Source organism: Perca flavescens, chromosome 5 (assembly GCF_004354835.1).
Source record: "Perca flavescens isolate YP-PL-M2 chromosome 5, PFLA_1.0, whole genome shotgun sequence".
Classification (NCBI taxonomy): domain Eukaryota; kingdom Metazoa; phylum Chordata; class Actinopteri; order Perciformes; family Percidae; genus Perca; species Perca flavescens.
Window position 1 is genome coordinate 21,693,084 of NC_041335.1, and position 27,974 is coordinate 21,721,057.

The 27,974-nt window shown below is 41.5% G+C and overlaps 1 protein-coding gene and 1 long non-coding RNA gene across 2 annotated transcripts in view; one reads left to right on the plus strand and one right to left on the minus strand.

The window, feature by feature from the left end:
• pde4d (phosphodiesterase 4D, cAMP-specific) overlaps positions 1–1,575 on the minus strand; it is a 211,894-nt gene extending 210,319 nt beyond the window's left edge. Inside the window, exon 1 of the mRNA XM_028578739.1 lies at positions 1,127–1,575. The gene's annotated coding sequence lies outside the window, so the exon portion shown is untranslated. The remainder of the gene's footprint in view (positions 1–1,126) is intronic.
• LOC114555963 (uncharacterized) lies at positions 786–27,839 on the plus strand. The gene is made up of 5 exons (XR_003692615.1): positions 786–855; positions 1,082–1,237; positions 19,252–19,311; positions 20,289–20,434; positions 27,679–27,839. It is a non-coding gene; the product is annotated as an uncharacterized LOC114555963 (long non-coding RNA).
• Positions 27,840–27,974: the final 135 nt, after the last annotated feature.

Here is a 27,974-nt window from a genome sequence, read left to right on the forward strand (position 1 = left end):
ATGCTACTTAATGCCAAGGTCGCAAACCCAGTACTAGTGGTTTCTGCCCCTACAACCCAGCTAGTTAAGAGAATGACTGGCAGCGTAATTAATGCTGGTGCCCTGAAGTCCTTTTCCATATGTTAACATAAGCTTGGGAAAATACACCAAACTAAACACAGATGAAAAGACAGATGCATTTATGTTGGGGGCTGACATTTTTTCAAACATGATGAGGAGCAGCCTTACACTTATTTAATATACTGTACTGCAAGTCAAACTGGAAAACAGCAGTGTCATCATCTATCTAGGCCAAAGTTTGATTTACTTTTCAATGTAGTGTTGCTTATTGTGAAGCTCACAGCAGACAGTCCTAGTATCAAAGGTTTCTCTGACACACACACACACACACACACACACACACAAATCTATATATAACTAACCTGACGCTTCATCCAAGCACATTAAAACATTTTCACCCAAGGCACGACAAGATTTTTTCTTTGGCACAATAGCTCCAGCTCTTGTCTGCACTGTCAGTGTTACACCTTTTCTCTCCCACAATATTTTGGAGGGCAGAATTTTCCTCCATGCGATTGCACACGCAACAAAACGGCCACACACAGTAGCCTACAGAGCACCCAGACTTTTACAAAGTATGATATATTTATTCTAAATACAGAAATCTACTGTATAACTATCCATACAACGTCATCCTCTCTATTTAAATTATAATTTTTTTTAATTTCTTTTTTTTAATTTAAATTATTATTGGCACGTTGCACTCTCAACTCTAAAGCAGTAAAGGACATTGTTATATTGACATGCATCTTTCTACTACTTAAATAGCTACCCTTGTTGGAGTATCATATGTAGGTAGGCTACTCTTTTAATCATAGCTGTTATATCATTGTTGATTTGTAATTTATTAATGTAGTTTTTACAATCAGTTTAGCGATAGTTCTAAACAAGCTAACGTTAGCTATTACAATATGAGGCTTTTGTGTTGCTAATACAGTAACGTTATTCTAAATAACTGTTTACTTTAACGTTACTGATGTGCTAACTGTTATAACGTTATATTTTTCTTTTTTAATTTTAGTCTTGTGGACTAAACACTGCAGTGTTTGCTTGTTCGCTGACTTACCGGGAGTTTGAATAAGGGTTCACATCAATTTCATCAGACTAGTCCGAGATGTTGCTTGACACAGTGGTTGGAGGACGCATATGGGAGGCCTCCAGCTAACTAGCTAGCTAGGTAAGTTCTGTAATTAGCTAACTTTACGTACTTAGCTGGCTTGCTAACGTTAGCCACTGGTAAGCCTACATTCAGAAATGTCGTGGGTTTCTTTCTTCCAGTGAAGACTTCAAAGACCAGCTACTGTCTTCAACCTATATTGGAGGTGTGTTTTCTTTGTTGTGCATAGAGAGGGCAGAAAAGTGTTTTAGTGTGTCTATTTTTGTCCTTAGAGACCCTCACATGATAAGAATGCTATGTTCAAAGTTTGCTCTCCAGTCCTAAGTATGAGCCTATGCAAACTTCACTGCAACTGCATTCTAGCACAAATGCGCATATGGCGGTTAAAATCAGCTGAGCTGTCCTTAAGGTATGATTCACAGCAATGATGGTGCGTGAGTGAATGTTTTTGCCAGTGGAGGAGCTCTCTCCCCTGGGCAGGTTGTGTGACTTTTACATTGGGTTAAGGTAAGCAAAGCAGACAAACCAATCAGCTAAGGAAAGGACTGCCAACACTCTGCAGCTCAGAGGTGATATGTTGTTTGTTTTATGTAAAGAAAGCCTAGGGTTTAGTTTGGCCTTGGATTATATGAGGAGAGCCAGAAAACTGACTGCATATCTGTAATCTTGTTTTTATAAAAACATCTCCAGTGTCAGAAATATGGAATGAGGAAAGGGATGATTTCTCCAGTGAACCCCTGCAATGATCAGATTTGACAGTTTGAAGCAGCATCAAACCACAGAAAAATGACAGCATCCTGTCTACATAATAACAGACAACCATAAAACCAAATATTTTCCAGCAGATATGCTTATACCCAATTTATTCATCCAGAGAAAACATTTCCTATTAATTAGGGATGAGCAGGATAGTCAGTGTCTTCTGGATGATTCAGAGTCAAAGTAAAGTGGCAGAACAGATTTATCACAAACTCTTGATTCCCCTCAGCTATTTACACTGTGGAATTGGTGCATATAATGTAAAGACAACCCTTATTTCACCCTAGGTTTTTTTTAACAAGCCAATGATGTAGTGCACTAAACTTCACAAAAGCTTATTTCAGTAGAAATATCATTAACACCATGACAGATGACCTTAGTATGCAACACAGCACATAGTTCAAATATAAAATGTAACATCTCCATTGAATTGAATTTGGTACATGGTTTAAAGCCCTGCTACTGCATAACTTGATCATTTGTTTGACTGATTTATGAGACAGAGTCGAGTGCAAACACATCTCTATGTTACAGCTCAACATGTTATGAGATATGAGATTAATTTAGGTCTGCCTGAGGCTTGTAAGCCAACATCCTTAGATGGTCACATGGAATTAGACCCTGAGACTCTACCGAATACTCTTCCACCCACTGTGGTAAGAGAAACAGAGAGTAGGAGTGAGAAAGCAAAATAGTTGTGACGTTTTAATACAGAGAGCATTTTTCTAGTTTGAACCAGCAGACAAATGACACAAGGAAGAGGGCAAACTCATTTCAAGAGAACATTTTGTGTATATATACGTCATCGGCCGAAACATTTGGTGTGTGCTAACCACTAATACCACACCAGCTAGCTTTTTCTCCAACTTCGGTCAGTACAACGCAGCAGTGGTGGAGGAAGTACTGAATCTCAGTACTTAAGTAAAAGTACAAAGTGCGTTGAAGCACAGAAGGGAGGGGACGGGATGAGGAGGAGGGAGGAGTAAGCGAGTCTCCATTTTGTTTGAAAATACTTTGAACGTCAGCAAGAAGTAACGTCACCTTTAGAGCACCTTTAATACCATTTTGGTAATAAGCAAATAAGAAAAAAAAGTTGGTTAGTTAGTTAGTTTGCACCATGGTCAGTGAGGGCACTGTGTCTAGCGTCCTGTGATTTACAAAGGGGGGGGTCAGTTATTTTGATGCTGAGCTTTGACAGTATCCATACTGTCCACTACCACAAACAAGGCCTGGCTTTTAAAAAAAGTTCCTATCCCAACCAGCATAAAACGGAAATAATTTAGAATCGGAATGCAGTTTGTTTTATTCATGGATGTATTTTGGTATAATTTCCTTTAACCTTTAATGGGAGCGTAAGCAAATAAAGTGTGTGAAGCAGCGGGAATGGGGAGGTGGATGTGAAGAGGTCCAGCCAAATAAATAAGATATGAACGCGTCTTACGCAGCCTGGCGGAGAAGTAAATGATGCTGTGGAGAGAAATTTTCATTTTCACTTTTACCGGAGGCTGTATTACCGAGTGTCAGCGGCGCTGCACCCGGGCTGTGGAGCACCGGAGCCGGCTTGGAAGCCGATGAAGGATCAGCGGTGCCCCATATACAGTATATCTGTGGCAACCAAACTTCACTGGTGAAACATGTGACGGTCAGGAAGACGTTTTGCCAGGAGGAAAAAGTGATCAGAAAATGTAACGAAAATGTAACGGAACGTTGTAGAAATGTAGTGGAGTAGAAAGTATAGATAATTGCTGAAACATGTAACAAAGTAAAAGTAAAAAGTATGCACTATTGATTCTACTTAAGTAAAGTACAGATACGTGAAAAATTTACTTAATTAGGTACATTCCACCACTGTAAAGCAGGATTAGCCAGGAGACTTTATGAAGGTAAATATGGTGCAAAATGTGAGAGCTTGTAGAATACGATGTGAGAACTTGCAGAACAAAAAATCGGAACTTTTATGTTCAAATTTGCAACTTCACATATGTGCTCTCTCGCATCACAAAGTGGTGAATCTGCACGCCTCGACTTTTGCAACACTTTTAGATTCGAGAGGTTGTAATCACTGAGTTGTGGTTGTGATGGAACATGAACCTGAGTAACAAGATGACGTTATCTTCTGCCGTCTGCTTAGAAGTGGTAAATTTACAGCTCACAGCAGCTTAACACATATAGTGTCTGTCTTTTGTTTGATATCCAACGCTTTATAAACTGCTCCAAATTCCAAACCCCACGTTCATTGGGTACCCAGGAAGCGGACAGAGGGAACTCGATTTATAGTAATATGATGTTGTAAAAGATAAAGCAAGCTGTCACACTAACCTATTGATTTAAAGTTAAAACATTTGTCTGATGATTAGAGGAATATGAAGCATGAGAGGAAAATATGAATGTGACAGTGTGTGAAGCAAACCATGTTGTGTTTCCCATGAAACCAATACATGTTATGACGGGAAAATATTTGTGTTAATGGGCTGCAGCCAATTTACAATATCAGCTTCATTCCTGATCCAAGTTTACAGTCAAAAGCGAAACCCGCTCCAAAAATATGCAAATATGCTGCAAAACCAAATTCATACTCATAATACAGTTTGTTTTTTCTTTACTCACAAGTCAGATCAAAGACAAATTTCCGCTACCTTGTGATGTATATTAACGTAACGTCCATTTCATTCAAGCCATTGCCAAATGAGTTGATACAAAGCTAATTAAGCCTATAAGAACCAAAAACCACTATTTCTCAGTATGGCAATTTTACAAATTGGTGTAGTCAGGCGACATTCACGTGCAGAAGCTTGAAGAGGACATATAAATTACAAGATAATTACCTCTTCTAAATCCTCCGTGTCCTCCTTGATTTGAAGGGATAAACGCTACTAGCAACTGCATGGAGGAAGGGTGGGCGTGGTGTGCAATCACCCAAGGCTTGCGTCATGTGGATGCAGCGACAGTGTTGTTGTCATTACTTAGAATTCCTCATGGGGGCGACAGAAACTCAAACTATAGCTTTAAATAACTGCCTTATTGAAAAAGGAGCAAGATATGTGTTTCAGAGAATAGAGTTTTTTACATGTGAGTGTAGCAGTGCAAGCAAAGCCTGTCTGATTTAATGTTAGCTAGCTGGCTTCACTCCATTCACAGTGTCCTACACCAAGCAGGGCTCTTATCAGGGCCATGAGCTGATAAATAATATAGGACACCTGACCAAATGCCCTTGTTATAATATAACTTGCCAACTGGAAAGCCCTCTCTACTTTAAAAAAAAAAAAAAAAGTATTTAACCTTTATTTATTCAGGGAAGGTTCACTGAGAAGCAACCTCTCTTTTGCAGGAAGGCCCGGATCACATTCACACAGTTGCACACATTCATACCTGGAAGCTGCCCAGTACAACCACAGTCTGATCTGCTGGCCACTGAGCAGCTCCGCTGGAGCGGTTGGGGTTAAGGGCCTTGCTCAAGGGCACCTCAGTGGTGGTAATGAGGGAGGCACAAGCGCTGCTCTTTCACTTTCCCCACCCAGATTGTATCCTGTCGGTCTGGGGGGATTTCACACTGCAATTTTGCAAGCACACTAAAGATCTATACGTGACAAACCTACGTCCTGCCGTCATCACATACGTGAGCCACGTCTCCAGATACTTCTAACTGATTGGTTTGTTGAAGGGCTTCCTCGTCCTCTCATATCCTCTCTCTGTGTCGGAGTTTTTCCAACTGACTGCTGCTCTCCCCCTACTGCCGCTGCCCTTTTTGTTTTGTTGTGATGTTGAGAAGCAAGACACGGGAACTTTCTTTCTGGAGCATTTATTCAGAGACAAACTGAAACCTACGCTGTACATTTACTACTTAACAAATAAACTGCTGATGTATTCTCTGCCCTGATAGCCGACAGCTGTCTTCTCTGAACGCATTCACCGTCACTCTCTCTCACTAAGCACCTTAAAGGAGCTTCCCCGGTCTTGTAACACAAGGAGAGCCTGCCAGAGCTTCTTGTATTTGGTCCAAAAGTCCGAACCATCCAAAAAATGCTTTCACACTATAAACGAACCGGACCATGGTTCAGTTTGGTCCGGACCGAGACCACCTCTTTTTATCGGACCAAAATTTGGTCTTTTGATCCGGACCGCGGTCCGGGGGAGGTTTCACACCTGTAATTTTGGTTCGGATCAAACTAAAAAGTCCGAAAGTCCGGACCAAACAAGGTATGTGTGAAAACGCCCTTAGAGGGCTGCGCCTATACTAATAGAATCTGGAGTTACAATACGTAACTATTGTTCTATTTCGTATAGGCTTCGCCCTCTAAGAGCAGTTGCTATTGGGTTAAGGGCAAAACTGATGTAGTCAATGCCACCTGCGACACAGGGTCTACAAGCAGAACATAGACTAATTCCTCTTCTTATTTGCACTGACAAGTCAATGTATCAAATAATATATTATTCTGATAAAAGCTTGTCATGATTATGAATTGGCCTAATACTGATTGTAAGGCCCGAGTCATGATTGTGGGAGTGCATTATTAATGATAAATTGCTATCATGATTAATAATTACAGAACACGGTCCACATTCCTCTCAGCCACCCAGTGCAGGAGGGATAGTGCGCACAACGGCAGGGGGCAAGCCTAATTTCTCCAGGCGATCCCACTCAGCGGCCAGGCCCATAGCCACTGGCTTATCACTGGGGGGTGGAATGTCGTGCCGTTCAGCTGCGACAGTGCGTCCTTGCGCCACGAAAGTTGCCAAGGGGACCCCGCCAGTAGTTGAACCAGAGTTGGGAACCAGGATGTGCTCGTGCGCTCCGGTGCCACCAGAATGACCGACAGGCTCTCATCCTGGATGCGTGCCAAGAGGCGAGGGATCAGAGAGACCGGGGGAAAAGCGTATAGGAGGGCTCTGGGCCAGGGTTGGTGAGAGAAGGCTGGATTGTCCCGTGTGTTCAAGGAGAACCACAGTGCGCACTGTGTATTCTCTCATGAGGCGAACAGATCCACTTTCGCTTTCCCGAACCTGCTCCACAGCATCTGAACGATAATGGGATTCAGTTTCCACTCGTTGTAAGAGGACCCTCCCCTCGACATTAGGTTTGCCGCCCGGTTCAAAACCCCGGGGATGTAAACCGCTCTGAGAGACAAAAGGTGTCTATGGGCCCATAACAGGAGGCTCCTGGCTATCTCTAACAGCCGAGCCGAGCGCACGCCCCCTTGACGGTTTATGTAAGCTGCTGCTGTGATGTTGTCTGTCTGCACGACGACATGTCTCCCTGCTACCACTTGGGCAAAGTGCTTTAATACTTTCAGCACTGTGGACAGCTCCAGGCAGTTTATGTGGGGGAGAGGAGAAACTGGCCATCTCCCCTCCACCACCAGTGACTCGCACATTCCTCCCCAGCCGGTGAGGGACGCGTCCATGTACACTGTCATTCGTGATGTCACTCCCCCCAGGGGAACTCCAGCTGACAGGGTCCGGGAGTTTCCCTAATATGCCAGGTCCGACTGTAGAGAAGGAGGGATGGTCAGCATCCGCCACTTGTGGCGTATTGGGTCAAGGTGCAGACGATGGAACCACCTCTGAATCTTTTTCATGTGGAGGAGACCCAGGGGGACTACCATGTGACTCGCAGCCATCCTGCCCAGGAGACGCATGTTGGGACCAAGCAGGGGGTTAAACACTGATTTCAACCAAAAATGGCTCAGATTGAGCTGACTACAAAGACAAAGGACACAGGGAAGGCAAGACAAAGGATCTTGGCCTACATGTGAATCCCAAATCCGGTTTCACCAAACTCCTACAGGCCGCCACTTTGCAATGGAGTATCTACGTTCAACACGAGGAGAACAAGGCAGACTGGTGGTGAGACAAAGAACTGCTTCACACCTGTGACAAAGTTGCATGTTTCCCATTGGCCGTCGGGCCTTTGAATGCACCACCCCGCCACTAGGAGGCGGAGGAAGGATAAAAGCTGTCGGCGGTTGTGTTTCTTTGCTTTCCACGGTAATTCATTTTACTGACAGGAGGTGCAGCAGTCTTGACTAGCTTAACCAGCGTCACCTCGCTAGTCGAGATTGTGCTGGGACATTTTATATCTTTCTGATATACAAAGGGGATCCAAGGAATACTGGCCCAGTATTTCCTCTATCTGCAGCGGGTTTAATCAGCCCGGATTCAAGAAGGACTACGTTCCGTTCTTCTTGCGTTGTCGACCTGGATCGCGTGTCGTCCACTGCTCTGGACGAAACGGATTGTTAAACTCTGGCGAGAGATTAACTACAAACAACACACATACAGTAAGAGGCTTACACAGTTCTGGGCAGACATTAGAACTAGTGTGTTTGGTTTGTTTCATTAATGAGCGAAGGTTATCGCTACCATTGTTGCCATTAATGTGATTTGATTGTAATCATGTAATGGTCCATATATGATTATTAATCTGTTTCTGTGAATGTATCATTGATCACGATACTGTTGATTATGTTGTGTTGAGTAGCTTGGTAAAACTGTAATCGCTACCTGCTAAGTCACTTCTTTCAAGAAGTTTAGTTACTGTCCACAAGATAATCGCGGTAAATCAGCTCTTAGCCACTGGAGTGGTTATAGTGACCGTTTCCCTCGGTAAGTCAAAAGTCTCAGTCTGTCCTAACTACACGTGTGGTCCAGACCTGAGTGGCTGAGGGGGCTGGTCATTATCGATAACTAAGATCAGAGTGCCTCTTTCGTTACCCTTTCCTCATCCTTTCTTCTTTTACTAACACACACACACACACACAACACAAGCTAGCCACGTAGCTCACGAGCTAACGCTGCACACACATACGCCACACAGACACAGATGTGTCCATGACACATGCTGTTTTGTTTTTGCTCTGTTTTTGGTTGTGATATTGTAAAAAGGTATATAAGTTTATTATTGAAGGATTACTGATTGGCTACTGATAATTGTGACGTTAATAAATCTTATACTTAAATAGCAGTTGCTTGTGATTATTTGTGTACTTATTTGTAATAATTGCTGGCTGAACAGGTCCATGCTCGAAATCACCCCTTCCTTTGTTTCTTAAAAGATTTTCACAGAAATGAGACTGTTCCACAGTTTGATTATTGGTCCCTGACTTGCAGGGTGGTGCCCCGTTTTGATTGTTTGTCAATTTTATAAAGTTATTAATAACCATATTCATAACTTTATTAATATTGATAAAACATTTTTGATAATTTGCCAATGATCAAATCTGTACCCTACGAGTATCTAACACGCATCACAGACAGCACTGACACTGTTGAGTGTGGCGTGATGCGTGACAGCAGAGAGCTCGTCCAGCCTTGGTGCTGACAGCTTGGCTCTCATGATGGTCAAGTCTGTGTCCACACCCAGATAAGCTATTTTGCTGCTAGCTAAGTCTGTGCGGGGATCAGTGAGCTCTTTTGCCAGTTTATGGCGGAGCCCAGTGTCTGCAGGTGCTACACAACTTCCATAGTGTGGAGCGCAGCCTTCTCCCGGGAGGGTGCCAAAACGATTAAATCGTCCAGATAAAAAGGACTCTGATGCCTTTTTTGCGCAACGGCTGAAGCGCCGTCTCCATGCACTTGGAGAACGTGCGAGGGGTTAAGGAATAACCGAATGGCAGCCGGTTGTACTGAAAATGGGCCCCCTTGAGAGTGCAGGAATTTCCTGTGTTTGGGGATAACTTGGATGTGAAAATACACGTCTCTCAGATCGACGGAAGTGAACCACTCATAGTAACGCACACATTCCAAGACGTGCTGATCATCAGCGATTGAATTGGTCGAGAATGGTACGCATTCCGCCCGTCTTTTTCAGTATGAGAAAGTAGCAGGAGTAGAAACCTTCGTTCTTCTCCCCTGGAAGAACTCGGGAAATGGTCTCCTTTGTCAGCGGCTCCTCTAGCTCTGACGTCAGAGCAGCTGTCTCTGCCTGAGAGGACATAGTTGTCTCCAACATGCCGGTAAAGCGAAGTGGGGGGGGAGGCAAACTGGAGCGTGTAGCCCTTTGTGATTAGTTTTGACATCCATGAGTCCATGTGTGTCAAGCTTTTCCATGCCGCGCTGCGCTCTGAGAGCGGGCGTGCGCATGTCTGTGTGCTGCTTATTGACATGGCCAGCAGGGAGCGCAGAGCCCATTCCGCCACTGCGCGAGACGTGTGGTCGTGTCGCACAACCCAAGGTAGGGCTTCGTTGAAAGGGCAGTGACCGGTCACCGCCATGTAAGGCGGCATCTCCCGGACCTCTCCCGGTTTATTTCTCCCAGGAAACTCACGTAATTTGCATGGCCCAAACTCCTTTATAAATAATCAGACCAATATGTTTGTTTAATGTTGACCAGTTGCCAGATCTTGTATGAAACGCATCCTAACACCATATACAATTCTCAACCTGGCAACCTATAACCCAGTTGCGCAGTTGATCTCTGCACAAGCTTCGCGGAAAGTTCAGACCCGAAAGCGAGCCGATAAAGATGGCAGGGGAAGGTGGTATTCCTGCAAAGAAATCAAAATATAGCTTTAAATTTCAACATGTTGGGCACAACAATTTACATGCATCTTACCTAGTCAGATCGACAACCTCCACGCTTTTTGTAAGGTGTGTCGCATTGATTTTAATGTAGCGCACGGCGGGGAAAATGACATTACCCAGCACATTAAAACACAGCGGCACCATCGCGCAGAAGAAGCACATAAGGGCACACAGGCGATTTCATACTTCATCATGAAAGAACAGACAGAGGCAGAAAACGTGAAGCAAGCTGTACTCAAGATGGCAATGTTGGTAGCACAAAGACATAGGAGATGGTGTGTGTTCATCAGTGCAACTAGTGCGGGCATAGAGTGCTCTGTAGCGCCTTCCAGATGGCAGGAGGGTGACTGTTTATTTACATGGAGTCTGGTGAGTTTAGCGAACACAATTTTGCGGACTTTTTTATGTTTAAAAAAAGGAACTTACTCTAACAGAAAGGTCGACCTCCTTAGAAATCCTTTCCATAATGTTGTCAGACACTTAGAATATTAATCTGAACCTGTCAGTGGCAAAACGAGCATTTTTATGAACGTAAATACAAGCTGGACAATTGTCCTATTAACTTACATTGTAACTTGTTTCGCCGTTGCCGACTGCAGCGATCTCGTTTAATACTGGACCAATATCAAAGGAAAATATTTCCTCAATAGTTTTAATTGTATCCGATACTCAATGAGCTGTTGCAGAAATAAGCCCAGCGTTAAGCAATAAAGCAAAAGCTGTCAGATAAATGTAGTGCAGTAAACATTACTTTTCCCTCTGAGGTGTAGTGGACTACAAGTATGAAGTAGCAGCAGGGGCGATTCTAGGATCAGACGTTTAGGGGGGCTCAGCCCCTAATGAGAATGTGACACGGATATAGGGCATGCAAAAGTGTTAATCTGTGCCATGAAATTACCAACTTCTTCACAACTGTACTCCTTCTCTCCTGACAGATAGACTCAAACAAAGGTGTGAGTCTGGTACAACCACCTCAACCAGAACCTAAGCTTTCCAATGATATTAGCGCCAGTTGCTGTGACAAATGGTTTGCAAGAAAATTAACATTGAACTTACATGAAATGTTATCATATTTGCATTCTGCATTTCTCTGCACACCCATTACTCACTGTGAAATATCTCACAAACTCTTCACTTGGGGCTTCCGGTTTGGATTATGTAGTGACAAGACGTGCCAACGAGAAGCTCCTGATACTTTGGATTTAACTGCGATAAAAACTCTCTAATATACGTACTGGCGTCGAGTTAACAGTTTCACTTGGTTTATTTTTTCTCATTTATTACCGATATTGCACGTTTGGAACATGCCGAGCTCTCAAAAGACCAGAGGAGATACAGAGCCGAAGAAACCAACGCTGAGTGGCAAAGTGGCTAATATGGCGTCGGCTACAGCTAGTAGCGAACTCACTGCGATGCTAAAAGCAGAAATGTGCAGCCTACAAGAACGTCAAATCAGCCCTGTATCAGAAGGGAATCCAATTCAGGCTTCTCTACCCAGCGCGCCTACGAGTGTCTTATGGAGGGGATACACTGATGTTTGAGACACCGTCGGAGGCTGAGGCGTTTTACACTCGTAGTATTGAGAGGAAGGCCGGCATCTCTGCTGGTCCTGAACATGAGGACTAACTGAACGCTGGCTATTGAATGACGCCGGATAAAGTAACAGTCATAGCTAACGCAGTGTCGCCTCCAGTAATTATTGATTTGCTACGTTGTCATGTATGATTAACCCTAGGTGTTTTAAGACATTCAGATTTGTTATTCTTTTAGGGCATTAGTGGCTATGACTAACCATTTAAAGGGTGGGTGTGGGGGGTCAGCGATCAGGTTTGTATCATGGAATGTTAAAGGGCTCAACAGTCCAGTAAAGAGATCTAAAATATTTACCCACCTTAAGAATTTAAAAGCTGATATTATATTCCTTCAGGAAACCCACTTACGTAAATCTGATCAACTACGTTTAAAAAGGCAGTGGGTGGGACAAATCTTTCACTCTAGCTTTAATTCTAAAGCAAGAGGGACAGCAATACTAATACACAAGAGAATTCAGTTTACCTCCTCTGGTGCTATATCTGATCCACAAGGCTATGTTATGTTATTGTCCCCGGACGGATTCTCCAGACACCTAGTGAACCATACTAGTGAACTTGTACACTCCTAACTGGGATGATGTGGAGTTTGTGCAACAACTTGTCTGTAAATTGCCAGATCTAAATTATAATTTTTTGATTTTAGGGGGTGACTTTAACTGTGTCATAGACCCCAACTTAGACAGATCCAACCCTAAAGTACATACCCTTTCGAAAATGGCCAGTACATTTTCAAGATTTTTCGATCATGCAGCATGTGTGGATCCCTGGCGCTTTTTGAATCCTCAGTGTAAGACCTTTTCTTTTTATTCTAACGTCCATCACTCGTACTCAAGAATTGATTACTTTTTTATTGATAAAAAACTGATGGGCTGCTTGGAGAAGGTTGAATACGGCGCCATTGTAGAATCAGACCACACCCCCATACTTATAGATCTCTCTTTCGATCACAACTACACTTATGAACATGGTGAAAAGGCGGGCCGGCTTTTAGCTCATCGACTAAAATCTAAATCGACATCACAACATATTTCTCAAATCGAAGATACGACAGGAAAACTGACTACAGATCCTCTCAAAATAAATGATATTTTTAAAGATTACTATTTTGATTTGTATAATTCAGAATCACTTAAAGACGCATCACTCTTTGTGAATTTTTTTAATAAAATACGAGTTCCTACCCTCTCTGATGGCCAAAAAGAGCAATTGGATCAACCGCTAAGCCTTGAAGAAGTTGCCTTTGCCATCTCTGCAATGCAAAATGGGAAGGCCCCAGGGCCCGATGGCTTCCCTATTGATTTTTATAAGACATTTTCTGGTCAACTAGCCCCTCTTTTATTAGATATGTTTAACCATTCCTTGTCCCAAGGTAAATTACCTGGATCCCTTACCGAAGCATCTATTACACTTTTGCTGAAACCTGGTAGGGACGCATTTAAATGTGGTTCATACCGACCTCTATCACTATTAAATTCTGATGTTAAAATACTTTCAAAACTGTTAGCGATGCGATTGGAGGCCCCCTTGTCATGCCTGATTTCAACCGACCAGACAGGTTTCATTAGAGGGCGTTACTTATTTTCTAATGTGCGACGTCTTTTAAATGTACTTTACAGTCCTTCACCTAATGTCGTACCAGAAGTTGTGGTGTCGTTAGACGCGGAAAAAGCTTTTGACCGTGTAGAATGGGATTACCTTTTCTTTGCATTGAAACAATTTGGTTTTGGTAAAACATTTAGCCAGTGGATCCAACTTCTTTACTCCTTCCCACAAGCATCGGTGATCACGAACCAGTTCCGCTCACAAAATTTTCCCTTGTCTAGAGGCACCAGACAAGGTTGCCCACTTAGTCCACTTTTATTTACATTAGCAATAGAACCATTGTCCCTCACCCTGAAATCTACACCCTCCATACAGGGTATTCCTAGATGGGGAGTGGAAAATAAACTATCCCTTTATGCGGATGATATGTTGCTCTACATATCAGACCCACTGTTAGGTATCAATAAAATACTAACACTGCTGCACACTTTTGGACAGATCTCTGGTTAAAAACTTAATTTATCAAAAAGCGAATGTTTGCCTGTAAATGAATCAGCGAGGAAGATCCCAGATCATGCTCTACCATTTCATATATCAAGGTCAGGTTTCAAATATTTGGGCACTAATATAACTCCTCTCTTCGAAAAATTTTTCGATGGGAACTTTGCCCCACTCATTGCCAAACTTAAATCAGATCTACAAAGGTGGGATATCTTACATTTGACCTTAGCTGGCAGAGTGAACTGTGTCAAAATGAATATATTACCAAGGTTTCTATTTTTGTTTCAATGTCTCCCTATTTTTTTATCAAAATCCTTTTTCCATCAGATAGACACGTTAATTTCAAGATTCATATGGAACGGTAAGATTCCTAGGATAGGTAAAGACCTACTCCAGCGACCAAGAGCAGTAGGTGGGTTGGCCCTCCCTAATTTTCGGAGCTATTACTGGGCAGCAAACATCCACAAAATAACACATTTGGTGCAATCTCCAGATACAGATTGGTGCGAGTTGGAGAGCAGGTCATGTGTGTAAACCTCTCTACATGCTCTGGTCACATCTAGCCTCCCTGTCAAGATTTTTCAGTTCACATCTAACCCAGTGGTCATCTCCACTCTCAGAATATGGACTCAGTTTAGAGGGCATGCTAACACGAAGAGAACACTTTTGATTCAGAGTCCGCTGTGTAACAATCACACGTTTTTACCAGCCAAATTAGACCAGACCTTTGCAGGATGTCATAGGAAAGGGATCCACAGATTTGGGGATCTTTACAGGAATGGCATATTTTCTAGTTTCGATGACTTGAGTTCTAAATATGACCTTCAAAAAACTGACTTATTCCGTTACTTTCAAGCCCGCCAATTTGCTAAGAGCTATAACTCACAATTTCCTGCTCTCCCGGAGAAATCCCTAGTGGACTCACTTTTAGAAGTTCCTTCTGGGTTGAAAGGTTTCACAGCCCATTCATATTCGATGATTATGTTACTTGATGATGTCAAGATAGACAAGATCAGAACTGTGTGGGATAAGGAACTTGGAACTGGAATCTCAGAAGACGTTTGGACTAAAGCTCTAACAAGAGTGAACAGTAGCACTTCCTGTGCAAGACTGGGTCTAATTCAATTCAAAGTTCTTCATCGCCTACACTGGTGTAGAGCTAAGATATCCTCATTCTATCCTAATGTAGATAGCAAATGTGTAAGATGTCATGTTAATGTAGCAGACTTGACACACATGTTTTGGTCATGCCATAAACTAGCACGATACTGGTCAACTATATTTGATGTACTATCTGAAGTGCTTGGGACAGCTTTAGAACCATGCGCTACAATTGCCATATTTGGTGTACCAGATGAAGGCACAAACTTGACACAAAATCAACTCAACATCATAGCATTTGTCTCTTTACTGGCACGTAGACGTATTTTGCTACTTTGGAAGTCAAGCTCCCCGCCCACTGCAGCACAATGGCTTAAGGATGTAATGCTGTTTTTACATCTAGAGAAGATTACATTTACAATAAGAGGCTCTAACAAATTCCTCTCAGTGTGGGAATCTCTATTGTCATACTTTAGCAACCTCCAGGCCCTACCGGTGTAGCGAGTGACCATCCTGGCTGACTCTGAAGGATTGACTGCCCCCCTCCATATTTAAGCTACACTATATATAGACACCTGGCTATAGTATTCCCCTATGGTGTGTCGTCACAGAGTTTTGAAGGCGTGCCGTCCTTCACGGTAATCATATTTGTTTCAATTCTAAGTATGTATTTTCTTTATAATTGTCTGCATTGTTAATCATTTCTTATTTGGTCCAGTCAGGGTGGGATGGGGTAGGTTGAGAGGGGATTGTTATGTGCAAGAAAAAGGAAAAACTCATATCTGTAACGATGTGTCTGTTCATAATCTATATTTCTCAATAAAAAGAGGTTTAAAAAAATAAAGATCTGAACTGGTAATATAAAAAAAAAAAAAAAAAAAAAAAAAAAAAAAAAAACTCTTCACTCAACACATGCATCAGTACAACAAGCAGTTCCCGGGTAATCCGGTTTTGAAATTGCAACAAATTTCTACATGGTCTCCAACTTTGGGCCAAAATTATAATGTATTCTCATGTATTTATGTCAGCACAGACATTTTTGTAAATTGCTTAGCCAGTGTATCCCACCATACTGGTTATTATATTGCCAGATTCCAGACAATCCCACTTACTTATATATATATATATATATATATATATATATATATATATATATATTTCTACTGGTATGCTTCCTAGTAACATTAATGCAAAAATATGAAGAAAAAACTATTCCACCCGTGTGTGCATGGTTAAAATTAGTTAACTATAGTTCAGGCTACAGTACAAATATTTCCATCCATAGATAAGAATAATCAAGTCTAACCTCTGGATTTATTTTCAAAGTGCACCAGATTGATGCATTTAAACGTTGAAATAGACAAAATGTTCTTACAGGGGAGCATGCCCATGGATCCTCCTAGGGGGGGCTTGTGCCCCAGTGCAGCTCTAGATCTAGTGACGCCCCTGGGGCAGTGTCCCCATTTTAAGTTTACAAAGATAAAATCATTACCTGTTTTGGAGGTATTTACGCTTCTGAGCTGAAAATGTCCTCGGATTTTGTCTTAGAAATCTGGTCACTTTACTATATGAAATAGAACTTGTGGATAATCTAATTCAGAGGAAGGTGAAGGCTCAATGCAAATATCAGAAGTAAGCTCAAGCAAGTCCTTTTTGGCCCTGTTGCAGGATAGAAATCTAATCTATATGTGCCACCCCTTACTGTATATTTATTTATCCCTTCCTTGCACAAACACGAGCCGTCAAAGGCACTTAACTCCAATTACTCTGCAGTGTGTGCTTACTTCAAGCACTGCAATCGCGTCTCAGTGTTGATATGTTACAGTGCAACACTATCCAGTTGCTTGACTCTCTGTTGGAGACGCTGTCGTGGGGCTGGAGCATCATTTAGTGCTAAATGCACCCATTTCACTGTCCTGCTCAACTCTCAAACTGTTGAAAGTGGTGTTCATTTGTCACTATTGTATGTGATACTGTCCTGTTCTGATAGTGTTGGACAGACTCACTCCCTGTGTTTGTGTGTGTGACTGCGAGAGCATAAGTGAAAAAAACAAAACAAAGGAGTTGGATTTCAAGGAAAAAGTTTGTTGCAGTCTGCAGAAGCACAACGCAATCTTCTGTCTACATCTTGTGTTTTTAAGAGCAACATGCCGTGATCTAGTCTAAACATCGAAAATGTCAACCGTTGTTTACGGAAAGTTTTACTGCAGTGCAGGAAAACAAAGTATTCTCTATTCGTTAAACAAAGCACCAGGATGTGCCGTGCGAGAGATGACCAAAAGATGACCAACGCATACCATCACTCTCTCGAGACATCGAGCCCCCCCCCTCACCTATTCCCTCCACAATCCAGGCAGATCCGAGATCACTAGCTGCTGTGCGTCTATAAAAGTAGTGTGAGCTGTTGCTCTTTATTTTTAAAAGAAGCTAACACACACAATGACAGGACTTCCAGTGTAACAAGGGGAAAGGGAAGTTACTTGAGGCCTCAACTGTTTCTCTCTTCATCTTCTTCTTCTTCTTCTTCTCCTCCTCTCTCATGTCCCTTGGAGGTCATTCTTCCTGCCTAACGTAACAAAGTCATCACACACAGATGCTGCTGCAGAGATCCTCGTCATGTGTTTCGTCAGTCCCTGTGTATATTGTTATATCAATTAAAGACCATATCTCTGGCTTGATAGTAAGACGTTGTGTTATGGTTCCCTTGATACCATGCAGCTGTGCTGAAGGTCAGTGTTTATTGGCTACTACAGAGAGAGAGAGAAAGAGAAAGAGAGAGAGAGAGGGAGAGGGAGAGAGAGAATTTTATCCTCTTGTATCTTTTCCTCTATGCTGTTTTGGACATGTCTTTGCAAGTCATTGTGTGTCATGCGATGCTCTCAAGGCAAGCCTATGGTGCTGCCCTTTAAGGGTGTGCAAGGGGAACAGAGTCCATTTAAACCATAATTAACCAGCACATGACAATATTGCCAAACATCTGGAAGCAGGGAATATCTTTTACCTTAGCAACAAATCATTCTTGATTCCAAAACATGTTTCCTGTCACTTTAAAGTTAACAGATGTAAAAGTAATTGATGAAAATAACCTTTCAAGCATCTATTTAAAAGGACTGGACTTTTACAATCAAATACCCGGCCCAGTAAATGTTACTGAAACTCGATAGACCAGCAAAGTCCCAGAATGGCCTCTAAAAGCCCTAAGTACACAGAGACGTCCCTGCTCATTGTTATGGGAATGGAGTTTCCAATAAAAAAAGATACTCAAATGCTTTTGGCATCGTTTGTTTGTATGTGTTTATGTATGTATGTCTGTGTATATGCTTATTGTGGTGCCTCTGCACGAGAGATTCAGAGGACTTTTGAATACTCTCCCTTGCCAGAAAAACCGAGGAAAACAAACACTGCCTTTATTACAGTAATGAATATGCTTTGAGAAGCAAATTATGAAATGTTTCCATTAACCCCCACTCATGAAATGCCAAGAATGGCTCAGGGAAACCTGTGACATTTGACTTTGTTGGCAGCAAACACTGCAGTCCCCCACTGTTGCTTGAACCCTGACCCTTCCCCCCTGGAAACTCATAAAAGCTAAATCACATACTATATCACATAGTTGGTCCCACTAACAGCCATCTGAATACAAAACAAATGTCTTGGGTCAACATTGTCACTTAAAGTTTAGGTCTTACAGAATATCATCAGTGAAGCCAGTGGAGGATTTGTGCACGTACATTCAGACACACATCCCTGCAGAGATCATCCTTCAGAAGATGGATGGTGCTTTTTGTCCCTGTACAGTACACACAGAGTACATCGAGCCAACCTCATTACTCTGTGCTCTTATTCACGCACACTGGCAAGCAGCAATACTCATTCAGAAATGAGACATAGGGGAACATACAGTAACAACAAGGATACAAACAGAGGTTTGTAAGAATAAAGTTATAGCATGTGCTCCATAATAATTTTCTCTGATGTTGTGTGGTTTTAAAGTAATTCTCGAGTCAGTGCAGCCATCCATTATTTAGCCTAATCTGACTTGGTCTTATCTCTGCACAGTAGATGCTTCATCACAGAACTAGAAGTGAGGAGGAGAGCGCGGACACCCCGGTCATAAAGGTCAGTCTCCAGCCTTTATCTCAGCACTCAGGTGATGTACAGGTGAAACAATGGGCTTAGTGTTCCGCTCAAATCTCACGGACTCATCCACATGGAGGTGGAGTTCAGTGCTGGCTGGCAGTCTGACAGTATACAGTATATTTGCATAGTAGAGGTCAGGTACAACACAATGCTCTGTGTGTTCTACACTGCAATTAAGGAGCTCTGAGACATGTAGGCTGACAGACAGATATTAGAAACAACAGGCTGAGCACCCTGCTTAGAAGCAACTAAGGACAGGAGACAGCAGCTTGTTTAGATAAATGTTTTTTAGTTGATGTCATATGCACAACTTTTAACTTTTTATCTTTAGTTGGCAAAATGAAAATGTGGGCTGAAGAGCTATCATGGAAAGCTGCTTTTTCTATGGAACAAACTTTAACAGGTCCATATGTTTGTCAGATGGTCAGCTGGATCAACATTACATCCTCCTGGGTTTAATTTGTGTGTAATGATATGATGTCACTTTTTAAACTCACTCTTCCTGTGTTTCAGTGAGTACACATCATAACAAGACAAAGCTCCGCTCCTTGTATGGACCGCAACATTTGCAAAGTTGTACATGTAAAGTATTTTTATGGAAATTAAGAGAGTTGTTCTTTGACTGAGCAGCTGAGGTGTGGGTAATTTTGCAGAGTATTGCTCTGCCACATGTGGCAGTTGTAACAAGGAAAACTCTGACACACCCAAACACACACACTGACAGACACGTGCTATCATCTTCTGTTTGCCTTTCTCTCACTCTATTAGGGGCCAAACACAGAGACGCTTTTTGATGCAAATGCACATGTAGACATGTACATTAGAATATACTCTGTGTTTAATCTGGAGTCAAATGATTTTTTTTGTAGCTGCATAGAGGATCAAAGTGCTGCCAACTCAAATACAACAATGACTGTGTCATTTCTTGTTCCCTCTGAATTTATGTGTGACTGCAGCACTATTGGGAGCAGGCCTATTTATAGCTGACTACCGCCACCACCACCACCCTGCAGCCTGAAAGTCACACCAGGAGATTTTGGGAGTGAAGTCCTTGAGCTACTCTGTCAATGCGAAGCATTGCAGTGACAAGTTTGCAGATGAGGTTGGTCACTGTGAAGACGCACTGCACCGTTCCCTACGCTAAAGCACAAGACTACATCCTTCAAAGACAGATATACTGTCAGTAATCCAGTGCATGTACACATCTAAGTGCATGCATGCCCATGTATGTGTGCACAAATATAAACACTCATCTCATGTGCACACACTTGCACATGCATGTACACAACTTCTAATCCTATTATCAACTGTGGTAGTGCATTTGTTATCATTGTCAAATTGTGTGCGGTCATTACAATTACTGATGTGTTCATCTTTATGTGATGTGTCACTTTTGCCACAATACTAAGCACATAGCAAGAAGAGCTGCTCTACCACAGTTACAGTTATCACTTTAGAGTGAAGGGGAGGAAAATAGGTTAATATAAAAACTTACTTTTTATCTTTTTGAGAAAGTTCCAGAAAGATGTTAATTATCCACTCCTGGCTACCAAACAGTGTCTTCTGTTTGCTCTCTGAAAGTCCCAATCACAGAAACCAAAACACACTAAATTATCTGGCGTGCATCTCTTAACACAGCAAGTCCCACTCCGCTGCTCACTGATGCTCTCTGGAATAAGGAGGGAACTCTGCTCACAGCTCCCAGGCTCTCAGCCAATCATGTCAGAGTGGTTCCTGCCTCTTGGCCAATCATGTGCCTCTCAGCCACCCCCTCCTCCTCCTGCTGAAAGTTCCCATGGTTGTAGTTGTACACAAACTCTAGGAGAGGAGGAGAGAGGAGAGGGAAGGGGTTTATGAAAGAGAGTGCCAAAGAGAGGAGTAAGAAAGAGTGGGAAGGATTGCAGTAGTATTTGCAGAATGGGGGAAATTAGAATTGAGCAGCTGTTAAAACATTTCCATTAGAAAAGAGTAATGACAGACTAAGATGACAAAACTATGAAAATTGTGTAAGCTGCTAATGGTTGCCAAAGATCCATCAACCTGGTTATACAGCTCAGACCTTTTTCTTTGCTATGATTCATTTTTCAAAAAAGGTTTAATTATAGTTTCAAATTGTAAAATTGTGATTTTGCTCCTTTCTTTGAGGTGACAGTTGTGCTGATTATATCCAGATTACCCTTCTTTACTACTGCCTATATCGGTAATATTAAAGGAATAGTTCAACATTCTGAGAAATACTTATTGCCTTTCTTGCTGGTAGCCAGATGAGAAGACTAATACCACTCTCATATTTGTTTGTAAAATATGAATCTATACCGAGGTTAGCTTATCTTAGAATAAAGATAGTAAACATCTACCTGTCTGAAGGTAGCAAAATCCACCTACGAGCACTTCTAAAGTTTACTAATTAACAAATTCTCTTTTGTTTAATCTGTACAAAAATTGGAGTTTATACATCCAACGGATATATACATTCCTTTATTTACGATGCAATTCTTTCCCTCTCCCTGTGTTTCACGCTTGCAGCTGCCTGTACAACCCTTGATTGTTGAATTGGTGCGCAAAGAATTATATCTGCATGTGTAAAATGATATAATTAGCTCGTGAACATGTTTTATAGCTAGTGACATATGACATAATCTTGACGCCATAGGTATCAATCTTCTCAACTTAGTCTAGGCAAGAAAGCAAAGGAGTGTATTTCCCAAAATGTTGAAGTATTCTTTAATGTCAGCTCACATTAAATGGGGGACAATAGGATATTCCTTTTGGAAATGCCCAAAACCCAGAGGTGAATGAATGGTCAATAATCTTCAAATTAAATCCTTTTCCAGTTTTTAAGATTTTTTCATGAGAAAATAACTCATATAAAGATTAAATCGGTTTTGACATATGTAACTAAGTAGCACACTCACAGATACATTTGCACTTCCCAGAGGTGTTGTGACTCTCTTGCTTCAGTGACTATGGGAAATACAGCGCACCCTGACAGAGACATGAATTGCAAATGTTCTTTGCGTGTACAACACATTGACAAGACAGATATGGCTTGTGTTCCAGCTCCAATGAATGTCTTATTTATTTAGGCTCCAAAGCTATCAGTGACACACACTGACACACACTGAAGCACACATTCACACACACTCAGAGTCTCAGACACCTTTCTTTTTGCCTTGGAGGGACTGGGGCCATGGTGTTTGGTCAAGAGAGATTCTAACCTCAGTTAAGAGGTGAATTAGTCAGGCAGACATTGAGCTGCCGCCTGGTTATCTAGAACATTTGGATAAAGATCTGAGATAAAAACGATTGTGCGCAGAGCTTTGCGTGCATATTTTGTATGGACAGTAATGGTGATGTGATGCCATGATGATGTGTATGAGTGCAGTGTGTGTGCTTTCTCAAGAGTGGAGTAGCCAGAGCGCAGGGGTACACAGATACAAAGTAATTGTATTGTATTAGTGAGCCTTAGAGGTGCAGGGGCATACAGATTGAAAGACATTGGTGTTTACCAGACAAGAAGGGTCATGAAAAGACCATAGACTGTTAATATGAATTATTTTTTTTACAGCCTATGGAAAATACATAGTTTGCATGTGTTGTATGTCCTGTTCTCTTACATCAGGGACCATGTTGGAAAAAAGTGTTTTTCACTTTTACATGTTATCCCTTGGATCCCCCTTTGTTGTCTTTCTATATCCATAAATAAACCAAACCAAACCAAATAGTGCCTCATTGCATTATGGGAAATGTATGATCCAGCAGTTTTCCAGTTTGACCCTTAAAAGGGACTAGCTAGTTGGGATAGCACCACTGTTTTTTTTGTCCCTCGCAAGTCTCACAGCATTAAATTATTGAAGCCCCCAAAATTAAATAGAACTGCAGGTCAAAGGAAGTTCAATTCAGTCAGTGCACATGTGGATGTTCCAAGGTAATAAGGACTTATGGTAGCTCTGGCCCATGAACAGCTTGAAGGCTAACTTCAAGTCAGCACCTTGTGTTGCAAACATCAGGAATAATCAAATCAAATTAAAGTGTGTACCTTATGAGAGGCCCCTCTGGACAACTGTTGCCAAATCTGCCTCCCGTCTGTTATTACATGTCTGGAACATGTTCAGCTTACGGCTCTCATCCACACAAACAGCTCAAAACATCATATTACTCACAGTATTCTTTATTGCCGATTCCTGTGGCTGTACGTTCTCCAACACTCTGTCCATGTTCAGACTGTAAAACAAATAGCAACTACAATAACAAGGATGAACAAAGCTCAGAGAGTCCATAAAACCTTACAAAACACATTTTGAGGTAATGTTCCCATTTCTCCCCGGGTAAAGAGTATATCTCATATAAATACACACTGGAGAGATAATGTACCTCCTCCCACATCCAAATAATGACTGGGAGCCTGAACAGAACAGCCAGCCATTTTTTACACAGTGGAAAATAGTGATATCTGAATCAGACTACCTTTTCAGCTTGTCTCTGGTGCAAGACGGTGCAGTTATTTGAACATCTTGCAGGAATCTTCATTTCTAAGCTTATTTTGAGTCACAAGTTTAAATTTATTACTCAAGGCTGTGTGTTGGTTGAATGTAAAAACAGAAAAGGATTGGTCAGCAGTTAAAGGAGCATGTAACATTCAGGGAAACACGCTTATTTGCTTTCTTGCTTAGAGTTAGATTAGAAGATTAATATCACTCTCAAAGTTTACTTTAAATATGAAACTGGAGCCAGCAGACAATTATCTTAGCTTATCCTAAAGACTAAAAACAGTAGGAAACAGCTAGCCTGGTTCTGTCCAAATGTAAAAAAACAAATCTACTGGAGGTTAAGCCTCAGACTATTTCTTAGCCTGGAGCAGTGAGTTCCTAGAGTTTTGTTTGAGGTCCCCAGGCAACAAAGGAAACATTATGGACAACCATCCATAAAATCACAACTTGTCCTTTTTATTAGTCTTTGATTTTTGCACGGATTAAACAAACAAGAATGTTAATTAGTGAGTTTTAGGGATGGTGGTAGGAAGATTTTTTTGTACTATGGACAGAACAAAGCTAGCCATTCCCCCCTCTTTCCAGTTTTTATGCTAAGCTAAGATAACCATCTTCTGGCTCCTGCAGTATTCATATTCTACAGACAGATATCAATCTCCTCATCTAACTTTGCAATGCATATCTCAATGGTAAATTAAAGAAGCAAGACAGACGAACAGAAACACAGGCAGTAGAGTAGGCAGGCCCTCGGGGAACAGCCAGGCAAACAGGCATGCAGCCTGGGATTCAGTAAAGCAAGCAAGCAGAGTGCTACTGTTCGAATCTGTCTGGCCCCAAGGCTTGTCAAACTCAGAGGAGTGGAAGGGTTATGCTAATGCTATGCAAAGGGTGTACGCTTTGTTCCTCTTTCGTACGGTTGCTTCAAAACATCATACGCTGAGTAAACAGCGGGAAAATGAATACAAATTTACATCTGTAATTTGTCAGAGCAAAGGGGAATAGTTTAGTCTTTAATCTGTAAACCCTGAAGGATGTAAGGTTGAAAATTCCTTGAACACATGAAAAATCTGAAAGCAGGCTACATAAATAGACTTTCTTTGCCGCTTGTCCTTAAGCAGATATGACAGCATACAGCCACAGAGGCAGCACACACACACGCACACACAGCAGATCAGACTCACTCTATTGGAAGACAAGACGGCGATCAATAAGTCAGCTTTAGAACAAATGATATACTGCAGTGGGGTAGATAAGTACCTGGAAAACATTCTGTATTTTTTTTCTACTGCTGTACACCCAGAGTTAGTGCAAAAGCTGTTGACAGTTAGCCATCACAGAGGGGGAAAGAGTGTTCTCTCACTTGTGGTCCTGACACTGAAATCTAGTTCGGTTCTGCCTAAAGACCCTGAAAACTACGAGATTATGCAGTATTGTTGACTTTAAAGAGACAACACAACATGACATCATCCATTTGTCGGGACTGACATTAAACACAGAAACATAATGAGGTACAGAGTAGAGCATCAGTTCTGGCAGTTGTAACCGTAATGAAAAAAAGATGCCAAGCTTCACTTTAAATAAGCTTATAAAAAAACTCTAATCAGATCCATTTCACACACAAACATCTTCAATTTGGTGGTATTACAAAATCAAAAATGAAAGCAGATTTTGTAGAGAGCAGAGCGTGGGGTCTGTAGAATCTTAATAAGCCAAATCATACAAAACATCCTGACTTTAATTATTTATTTTTTTACACTGAAAACATTTTAAAAAGTAGGAGAAAAACAGACAGAGGAAGAGGAGGAAGATAAGCTATTATTAGGGCAACCAAATACCCACAATTATCTAAAATACCAATAATTGTACTCAGAGAGCCATCTGTCTCTCTCACACACACACACACACACACACACACACACACACACACACTTAATAGACCACCTGGGTAACACTTTGCTCACTGACATATCTGGCAAAATGTACTCTGCATAATCACCATTTGAGAGATTCATGATATGTGACCAAGCAAAATTAGATTCACCTTCATCAGTTGAGCCACTGCATATAACCACAGATTTACACTTCTCATATCACAGAGGCGTATAACATCTTAAGAGTGGAACAGAAGAAGTTTTGGCTCCTCTCTTTTGTTTATCCTGTTGTACTTTTTGTCTTTTTTGCCTCCAGCACCCTCTGTTCTTTTCCCATACAGTGAGCACTTGTCTTTGTTTATTGTTGTCCTTCTGTGGAAATTGTCCACGGTGCTGTCACCCCTCTACAACATGGAAAAGCAGGAGACACATGGATGCACTTTTTCCAAACTGTTGACACAAGTCACAACAAGTACTGCTAAGAAAACCGACATGCTCAAATGATGGTGCCACTGCCTGGAACCATTGTGATCTCTGAAATGACAGTGCCCTCAAAGAAAGGCAATTACCATCTAGCTTTCATTCTCTTAACTGCAATCAGCTCCTTCTTTCTACTGTGACTGCCATTTCAAAAAGCCTCACGAGTCCTCCTGACAGTCACCACATCATTTCATATTTATGTCTCCTTTCACTGTGGCATAGTGTGACAACTGAATGGAGTCACAATTAAAGACCCTGAAGACTTAGCTTAAAAAAAATAAGTATTTCTATGTAACATTAAAGCAGATATTATCAATATTTTCATGTTAACAATGAACCACATGAATACTTTTATGTGAAAGGTGTAAAGTTACGTAGCCACAGATAATTATCGCTAGTTCCCTCAGAGTGTTTTATCCTCTTTCAGTTCATCGTTTTGGTTTTGCAGTACACAGCTTTACTGTTTGGTTTAGTCTCACTGCTCTCCCAGCACCATTTCCAACTGCAGCTGTGTTCAGCAAAAAAAGCACTAAAATCCCACGACACGCTACCAGACCGGCACCAATCAAATGACGTTAATCAGCTAATCAACATAGTGGAGCGTTCTAAAGAGCCAGATATTTCCCTTATGAGTGAATGGAGACCAAAAACAGAGCAAAAAGGAAGAGTGAAAATTGGACTTACATTCGACAGGTCGCTAGAAACACAACTCCACGTGAATGATAATAGGTTCCACATCTGCTGGATGCCATTTCAAACCACTGAGAAAACAAAAACATGAATATAGAAATGTCAACTGTGAAATAGCAACAAAAAAATCCTTTAACTCTGACAGAAAATGTTATGTTCATGTCAGAGACCATAGTAATAAACTGAGACTTTATAACCTTCAAATATCGCTTTATTTAATTAATTTAAATGTTATTGGTCAGGATTCATTTACAAACAGTTTATGGGTGACCAATATGGATGAAATGCTGTAAATCAAATTAAACTGAACTTTAACGCCACTGGCAGTGGTCAGTTTGATTTTTAAACCGATCAGAATGCAGACAAAAGGTCACTGCACAGATACAATTGAGTAATGTTGGGATATATGTTGATACATGTTTATGTCCACTATCAGACCGAATTGAGATTAAAGCTGCAACATATTTATGTAATTGATTAAGGTTCAAGGTAAGGAAATTGTTGCTGATCCAGATGTTACTGGACACAGAGGTCTTTTTTCTTACAAACAAGTCTCTGGGGAGGGCAGATGTCGACAATTAGTACGATTATCAGTTTTGCTTCTGCTGTTCTTCATTAAACAAATTTGGGAAAAATGTTTTGTGCAAGGCAAACATGAAAACACTGAAGTGATTCAAATGTTTCTAAATCATTGCATACGTTGTGGTGACAGGCAGAAACAAATTCACCTCATTTGTGTTACACATAGTTGCAGTGATGAGCCGTCTCACACATTCAGCCTGATAATGAACTAGTTATCCCGGCCTCTCCCACAGTGCAGAGAGAGACCTGCGAGGGTGGCTGGGAGACAAGACGGGGGTCGTTGGAACTCATCATGGTGGTGAGTGATCATCTGTGCCCTCCAAGGGTTGGGCTGTCCTGCTGCCTGCGCTCATCTGTCCATTCAACCAGTTAGTTTCAGCACTCGTATAACCCACAGTCTATTTATATGGAGAGCAAAACAGACTTTAAATCACTAATTTTTTGTTGTATCCTATACGGACGTCAGCTCCCTTTTATGTTTTCCATCACACAGCTGAGTGTCATTCAATAAAAAGCTCAGGGGCTGTTG